Consider the following 8,668-nt stretch of genomic DNA (forward strand, 5'->3'; position numbering starts at 1 on the left):
CCCAAGAGTGGCACAAATCCTGAGATATTTAATGATCAGGATTTAAGATCTTGACAGCTCTACACCCTTCCCAATTAAAACATCTCTCTGCCAAACTGTTACCATCAGAAAAGCTTCTTACCCTTAAGAGCTTTCTAGAAATATCAAGCACTGCTTTTTCACCTGCACATTAACCTGTTAGTTCAGTTGACAGTTCTGCCCCAAACAGAAATACTTCCATCATGCTTTCCTGCAGACACAAGAGGGAAGGAACAAGAGTAGGTGTCCCTGCTGCTCTTCAGTTTTATCCCTAAATCATTTGACCACCTAGGATGCACTCAATATGAACCTGGTTGGCCAAGGCAACAATTGCCAGACAGGTTTGAGCTGCAGATGTTTAATGCAGGGTAAATACTTTTTTCTCTGGTGTTGATAAATGCCCTAATAAAAGATTGTATCATCAAAATGGAGATTTATGCCAGGCTTTACAGCCTCTAAAGAGGAGTAGGGCTGCCTACATAGCTCTGACTACATGCAGACATTTAAGATAAAAGTGGAAGCTGAATCTTGGTGTAAGGAAAGGTTCAACTGCCTCTTGGCTAGGGTGTGCCTGAGTCAATCATTTAACATCAAAGTGTTGTGAAGTAAGAGAAGGCATCCTGACTATCTGCCTTAAAAAAACAAGCAGGTGTTTCAGGGTTTGTCAAAGTCATCACTGTTGAGCTCTTTGCAGGTGTAGCTATCATGCCAGGATCCCACTGGGAAACCAGGATCTGAGGCAGCAATGTGGTGCCCAAGGAGCACAGGGCATGTGGGACTACAGTGGTTGGAAGGATTCAGAGGGTGCTGCCCATGCCTGCCAGCAGCAAATTGCTCTAGGGGCTGATCTGGGGACGGAAACATTCACAGCTCATTTTCTCAGGTGTCTGGCAAGCTGTCACTTCACTCATGCATTTCACAAGATCACAGGATGTTAGGGTTTGGAAGGAACCCAAAGAGATCGTCAAGTCCAACCCCCCTGCCAGAGCAGGACCATAATCTACCTCAGGTCACACAGGAACACATCCAGACAGGCCTCAGAAGTCTTCAGAAAAGGAGATTCCACGACCTCTCTGGGGAGCCTGTTCCAGTGATCTGTGACCCTTACAGTAAAGAAGTTCCTCCTTGTCTTGAGGTGGAACCTCCTGTGCTGCAGCTTCCATCCACTGCTCCGTGTGCTATCTGAGGGAGCAAGTGAGCAGAGCCTGTCCCCCCCTTTCCTGACACCCAGCCCTCAGATACTTATAAACGTTTATTAGATCTCCTCTCAGCCTTCTCTTCTCCATACTACAAAGCCCCAGGTCCCTCAGCCTCTCCTCTTCAGGCAGTGCTCCAGTCCCCTAATGATGCTCATAACCCTCCACTGGACTCTCTCCAGCAGATCCCTGTCCCTCTTAAACTGGGGAGCCCCAAACTGAACACAGTACTCAAGATGAGGTCTCACCAGGACAGAGCAGAGGGGGAGGAGAACCTCCCTTGATCTCCTGGACACATTCTTCCTAATACACCCTAGGATCCTGTTGGTCCTCTTGGCCACAAGGGCACATTGCTGTGCCATGGACAACTTGATATCCACCTGTTTATTTTCACAGGCAGTTTTGCAGTAAGTTGCAGACTTGAAATAATATTCTGAAAGTTAAAAAGAAATATCCTCTTTGACACAGTAATTTGAACTCCAAACTGAGTTTGCTCTTAATGACATTTGCAGGCCTCTCTTGTGCTCCTTTTCCCTGTACATTTCAATTCTCCAGTCTTCTCCAGAAGAATCCTCATGGAAACTGAATTTCAGGTAATAGCTCACTTTGGACCTCACAATTGACTTTTCTGCTTGCCCTTTGCAAATCTCATCATTGCAATTAGTTAGATAGATGGTGGAAGGATCCCATAGGGGAAAACCTGGGTCTAGTGAAAGCCAAGAGAGTTTTGCCAATGGCAGGGCTTCAGCTCATATTTGTAATGTGACAAACAAGGCAGCTGCAATTTTCAAACATTCATGGCAGGTGAAAAGCAGATTTCCACCCCAAAAAGATTAAAGTGGTGGTCAAACAGTGGGTGCATCTAACTCGATTTGTGGATAGGAAAAAAGCAGTAGCTCTTTGTTGTAATTTGAGTTATTGGCTCAGGCTGGAATTCCAAACCAGAACAATTTTGCCATATTTGCAGAGAATTTGAGTGAATTAAATCTATCCCACAGGCACTACACCAGCAGTTAACCTACAGTTCTTGAGATGCGTAGTTTATATGATGACTGCTTTTCACACTTTGTAAAGCTGGTAGTAGAAAAAAGAATCATGGAATCAACCAGGCTGGAAGAGACCTCCAACATCATGCAGGCCAACCTAGCACCCAGCCCTAGCCAGTCAACTAGACCATGGCACTAAGTGCCTCATCCAGGCTTTCGTGAAACACCTCCAGGGATGGTGACTCCACCACCTCCCTGGACAGACAATTCCAATGCCAATCACTCTCTCTGGCAAGAACTTCCTCCTAACATTTAGCCTATACTTCTCCTGGCACAACTTGAGACTGTGTCCCCTTCTTCTGTTGCTGGTTGTCTGGGAGAAGAGACCAACCCCCACCTGGCTATGGCCTCCCTTCAGGTAGTTGTAGACAGCAATGAGATCACCTCTGAGCCTCCTCTTCTCCAGGCTAAACAACCCAAAGCAGCCTTCCCAAGTGATCTGGAGACACTGTCAGGAGCTGGATGGTTGTTATAATACTGAATTCCATGTCCCCTGAACATGCTGTGAGGAGCTGCGTGGTCATTACAATACTGAATTTAGTTCTGGGACCCCCAGTTCAAGAGGGACATAGAATTGATTAAAGGAGTCCAGCACAGAGCCACAAAGATGATTAAGGGAGTGGAACATCTCTCTTGCAAGGAGAGCCTGAGGGAGCTGGGGCTCATTAGCCTTAGAGAGGAGACTGAGAGGTGACCTCATCAGCGTTTATAAATATGTAAGGGGTGAGTGCCAGGAGGCTGGAGCCAGCCTCTGCTCAGTGATGCCCCAGGACAAGGGGCAATGGGTGGAAGTTGAGGTGTAGAAAGTTCCATGGAAACATGAGGAGGAATTTTTCCCTGTGAAGGTGACAGAACATTGGAGCAGGCTGCCCGAGGGGGTTGTGGAGTCTCCCTCTCTGGAGATACTCAAAACTCGCCTGGACGCACCCGTCTGATCTGGTCTAGGTGATCCTGGTCTGGCAGGAGTGTTGGACTGGATGAGCTCTGAAGGTCCCTTCCTGCCTCTGACATCCTGTGATTCTGTGAATTCCAGATCACCTGGAAATGCTGTAAGGATCTGAGTGGTTGTTACAATAGTGATTTTCAGACTGACTTATAGGGTCAATAACAAACAGCAGAGTGTGGAGGCAGGTGGGTGATACAGGAGAGTGACTCATTCCCTCAAGTATTTGATTTGTTAGAATTGATAGCAAGAAAATAATAATAATAATATCAATAATAATAATAAAAGGAATGACAATCTGCTAGAACAAGTTGCCCAGAGAAGTGGTAGATGCCCCTTCTCTGGAAACATTCAAGGCCAGGTTGGAATAAGCAACATGATCTAGTTGAAGATGTCCCCTGGGTGTTAGACTGAATGACCTTTTAAAGGTCCCTTCTTACTCAAAACATTCTATTATTCTATGAGTCGCTCTTTCTAGATCACATTTAAGCTTGGATTAAACTTGGAACAAGCCTTGAGATTATTTTACCTCAAATACTCCAACCCATTTTCTCTGCTAAAATTGTTTTTCCTGTACAGTGAGATATGTTCCAGACATGTTTCTTTGTGAAACCAGTAGATTAAATAGAAATAATAAAGAACACACACAAAATACTTGGTCATTTAGTCACCAGTGACTTGTTTGGATGAGATAATTAACTAGAAGCCTTATAGTTTCTCAGAGGGACCTATGCCTGTGCACAAAGCAGCAAAGCCTTAGTGGAGATGCACTCAGCAATGCCATGCTGCCCCAGCAGCATCCTACTGTTGTTTTGGGTAGGCACATCCTGCTTAATTACATCTTAAAGGCTTAGAGAACAAGAGGAGTAAGTATGGGCTGTAACTTGACAGTTCATGTATGGTTGTTCAAGTTTTACACCTCAAGGATGAGTTTGAGTTTGTGTGCCTGAAAAACACCCCATCACTGCTGAAAAAAGGCATTGTGAGGGAGCTGGCTGAAACACATGGGGTTGTTGGACATAGGTCTCCTCAAAGTTTCATACCCCAGCTCTGTCTTCTAGAGTAGAGAAACAGGACAGGCAACCTAGATGCTTAACACGGAAGTGGAGTGCCTCATTTTATAATCTCGCTACTTTATCGGCTCTAGGGAGAAAGGGAATTATTCAGAGAGGAGTTGTGTAAGTGCTGTCTTTGTCAAACATGTGCAAAAGGAGAAATAAACATTTAAAACAGCTGAAGGGCACAGAAGGCACTGCCAAAAAAATGCTTGTTGGAAAGAAGAAAATTAAATTTAAACCAAGTGCTACTAGTATTGCAAAAGAACAAGAAACGGAAACTTCCATATGCAGCATGGGAGCCACAGTGCAAAACTTGGGAGGGGAAGGATGGGGAGAGGAGGTGCCAGCACCAGCAAGGGGAGCAGCACTGGCAGAATGTGTGCAGGATGCCAAATGCAAGCCAGGGCCAACTCAGGCAACCTCCACAACAACATCTCTCCCTACCCTGGAGATCTTTAAGGCCAGGCTTGATGGGGGTCATCTAGTGTGAGGTGTCCTTGCCCATGGCGGGAGGGTTCAAAGTAGATGGTCCTTGACGTCCCTTCCAGCTCTGACAATTCGATGATTCTACAGCCGTGTCCCCATCTGCCTGTGGTGGGACTGGCCCTGGCGCTGCCCCGACTGGGAGTCGCCTGCTCTCACGGCAATCACTTGCTTGAGTGACCCCTTCCATCCACCTTCCACCCCTCCCACTGCTGCTCTCCAAGTGCAGCATAAATCACTGCTTGCAACAAATAGAGCCTTATTAGAGCAGAACCTCTTTGCTCTACTTTGCAACAGTGGGACAGTCAGCCCACACTGTAGGAGCCACCAGACCAAAAGCATTTCTTCTATGCTGTCTAGCAAGTTTTGAAGCCCCACTTTGAAACAGACCTTAGATCTGACATACAAACCCTAAGACTGAGAAGCAACTGCAGCACAATATATTGTGAGAAGAGCCTGAGGGAGCTGAGGTTCTGCAGTTTGAAGAGGAGACTGAGAGGTGACCTCATCAATGTTTATTAATATGTAGAGGGTCAGTGTCAGGAGGCTGGAGCCAGGCTCTGCTCAGTGATGCCCACTGACAAGACAAGGGACAATGGGTGGAAGCTGAGGCATAGGAAGTTTCATATAAACATAAGGAGGAATTTTTTCCCTGTGGAAGATCATAGAATCAACCAGGTTGGAAGAGACCTCCAAGCTCATCCAGTCCAACCTATCACCCAGCCTCATCCAGTCAACTAGACCATGGCACTAAGTGCCTCATCCAGTCTTTTCTTGAACACCTCCAGGGATGGTGCCTCCACCACCTCCCTGGGCAGCCCGTTCCAGAACACTGGAAAGGGCTGCCCAGGGGTATTGTGGAGTCTCCATCTCTGGAGATATTCAAAATGTGCCTGGATGTGTTCCCATGAGTCCTGGTCTGGGTGATCTTGCTCTGGCAGGGGGTTTGGACTGGATGAGCTTTCGAGGTCCCTTCCAGTCCCTGACATTCTGTGGTCCTGTGGTGTTCTCCTCTGCAGCTGAAGAGCTAGACTCCCTGATGGAGGTACCTCCATTCTTCTGCAGGCTCCAGAACACCTGGCCCCTATTTTGAAGAGCTGAACTGCACAACAGATCAGTGCCCTGTGCTTTGAGGGCTGCCTAATTTCTTTGCTTAAACATTGGATTCTATCTACAAAGGTCTCTTCCAATCCCTAACATACTGTGAGTAGTCTAGAGATTCTTTGCAAGACACATTTAACCCAGTGCCCTCTTTGGGGAGAGCTAACAGGAAAGCACCTGCACTTCAAGAAAGGTTGCTGAATACCATGCTGGTAATCATGCCACACTGTTTACCACAGGTTTGATTGCAAAGTGGATTATAAATAAGGGGAAAAGCTAACGAAATAAAGGGCACAGATGCTTCAAGCTCAGAGAGTGGCTGTGGTGTGGGATGCTGAGGAGCAGGAGAACCCTTTCACTTCTCTCCTGAAGCTCCATGGTACGTGGCATGCAGCCACCAGCTGCAAGGAGCTCCTCTCTCTCAAGAGGAGACATCTGCACTTGCTTTACTGCCTAAAATGTGCTCATCCCATCTGATTTTTGTCTTTCTGTACTGCTTACAGGGATAAAGAACAGCCAAGACATAGTTTGGCCCTGCTGCTGTCTTTTTGTTATGATTACAAAATATCATAATATCTTGGTCAGCTAAAGGAACAGGGTGTTTAATTTCTCCCTCTTATTCTTTATTGAGATGGGCCTGAGCCATGACGTTTGGATGCGGCCCCTGCATCGAGCATTTTCAAAGCCGTGGGTTGTTTGGACATGAGCGTCTGGCTCAGCCCTCTCCCCTCATGCTTTGCCCTGGGGTGCTGCCAGCCACACTTTGGATTTTGCAGAAGGACAGGGATGTAAAAATCTGTGTTTGAGACTCAGGATGACAAATTGGGTTATGACATCTCCAAAGGAAATCCATCCGACTTTGAGAGTGGATTTCAGTGTGTGCAGACCCAGTCTCAGCATACGTTCACTACAAGTATCTGATTAACTGATGCTCTGCTGATTAAGACACTTGAGGCAAGGGAGAAGAATTCTCTGCTAAGAAAATGAAGTATCTTCAAACACAGAACTGATGTAAGCTTTTAAAGGGCAAAGTTATATCACTTGCACCTCAAAAGCCCTTTGTCTTCCTCATTTTTAGCCTCCAATAGACGATAAGGCACCTAGTGCCATGGTCTAGTTGACTGGATAGGTCTGGGTGATAGGTTGGGATGGATGATCTTGGAGGTCTCTTCCAACCTGGTTGATTCTATGAAGGGACAAATCATCTGGAGAAAGGTAGGGCAGAGCATGCACAGCTCTCCAATGCAAACTAGTGCTGGGATAACCATCATTAGTGGAGCTTACTTAAACCAGTGCTAGGATAATCATCATTAGTGGAGCTTACTTAATCCAATGCTAGGATAATCATCATCAGTGGAGCTTACTTAAACCAGTGCTAGGATAATCATCATCAGTGGAGCTTACTTAAACCAGTGCTAGGATAATCATCATCAGTGGAGCTTACTTAAACCAGTGCTAGGATAATCATCATCAGTGGAGCTTACTTAAACCAGTGCTAGGATAATCATCATCAGTGGAGCTTACTTAAACCAGTGCTAGGATAATCATCATCAGTGGAGCTTACTTTGGCAGAAGTGAAGGGGGAAAGGCAGCTTCTCAGGCAGGAGAAAAAGCTGTAGAGAAAGCAGCTGCTTCCTTCTTGCTGGTCATAGTTAAGGAAAAGAAGAAGAAAATCTGTTTCAAAACTGCCACCTCTACTAAGCTGAGGGTATGGGTGATACTCAGATTTGATCATTTAGTGCCTGACAAATGGGGTTTGGAGGCTGAGGAAGAAGGGAAGATTCCTTTCTGCAGAGCAAGGCATAGCAAAAAGGGTGAGAGATATGATGCTGAAGAGGGACCCAAGGAAAGAGATGAAATATAATAAAGAGAGGAATGGTCAGATATAGCTAAAAGTAGAAAGAAAGAAAGAAAAGAAAGAAAAAATCTCTAGTAAAAGAGAGAGGAAAGGCTAAGGAATAGACTGAAGGGGAAATGACAGGGAAAAGGGCATTGTATGATGAGACCACTACAAAAGGCAGAGAGTACACTGGACCTCTTAGAAGACTGATATCAGATTTATCCCTGAGACTTCTCAGTGACTGGTCCCAGAGAAGAGCTTCTGCTCTTCCCCACAGTCTCTGAACTGCAAGACAAAGAAGCAGATCACATCAGCTACCAACTGCAGCTAAAACCACACTGCAAACACATTAGTGCCAATAAAATATAGTTACATTTCCACCTCATCAAGTGACAAACTGGAGTTGTAAATGAAGGGGTCCTTCAGAAGAATATCAGACCTGGCAGGTCTGAGGAGACACGCTCCCTTCACAGCTTTAATCTCGGGAGTTGTCCTTTAAACTCTGCATCCAATTGTAAAACGAGCTACCCAAGTTTTGCCCCTTCACTTATATAATTCTCATTTCCTGATTATATGACATACATAATCTGCCTCTGGCTTCTGTAGCTAAGCAAAACACTTCACAGGCTTACTGCAACCAACTGAAGAATTCCTTAGTAACCTGGAATGCAAATGAAATGAGATGGCTTCCCCTTTCTGCTGAGAGATGCTTTACATGAAGAAAAAAAAACACCCTGATGTTAGAGCAAACAGTTAAACGTGAATTCCTGAGACATATTTAGTGTATTTTAGGATGGTTCCAGCATCCCATTTAGCCACTTAAACACAAAACATGAACTCTTCCCTCCTCCCCCACTCTCCCCTTCAAGTGAGCAGATATATAACTAACTAGAGGCATGTAAATCTACAAATTTATGGCTATGTTCAAATTCAGTTTATTTGTTGATTTATCCATTTCACCTCTTTAAAGAAATTAGAGCTAA

At 45.4% G+C, this 8,668-nt stretch overlaps 1 long non-coding RNA gene across 1 annotated transcript in view; it reads right to left on the reverse strand.

The window, feature by feature from the left end:
• The window catches only part of LOC135178992 (uncharacterized), a 28,330-nt gene extending 20,841 nt beyond the window's left edge, over positions 1–7,489 (reverse strand). Inside the window, exon 1 of the long non-coding RNA XR_010303820.1 lies at positions 7,410–7,489. This is a non-coding gene — a long non-coding RNA (uncharacterized LOC135178992). The remainder of the gene's footprint in view (positions 1–7,409) is intronic.
• Positions 7,490–8,668: the final 1,179 nt, after the last annotated feature.

The sequence above is a fragment of the Pogoniulus pusillus genome, chromosome 10 (genome assembly GCF_015220805.1).
Source record: "Pogoniulus pusillus isolate bPogPus1 chromosome 10, bPogPus1.pri, whole genome shotgun sequence".
Classification (NCBI taxonomy): domain Eukaryota; kingdom Metazoa; phylum Chordata; class Aves; order Piciformes; family Lybiidae; genus Pogoniulus; species Pogoniulus pusillus.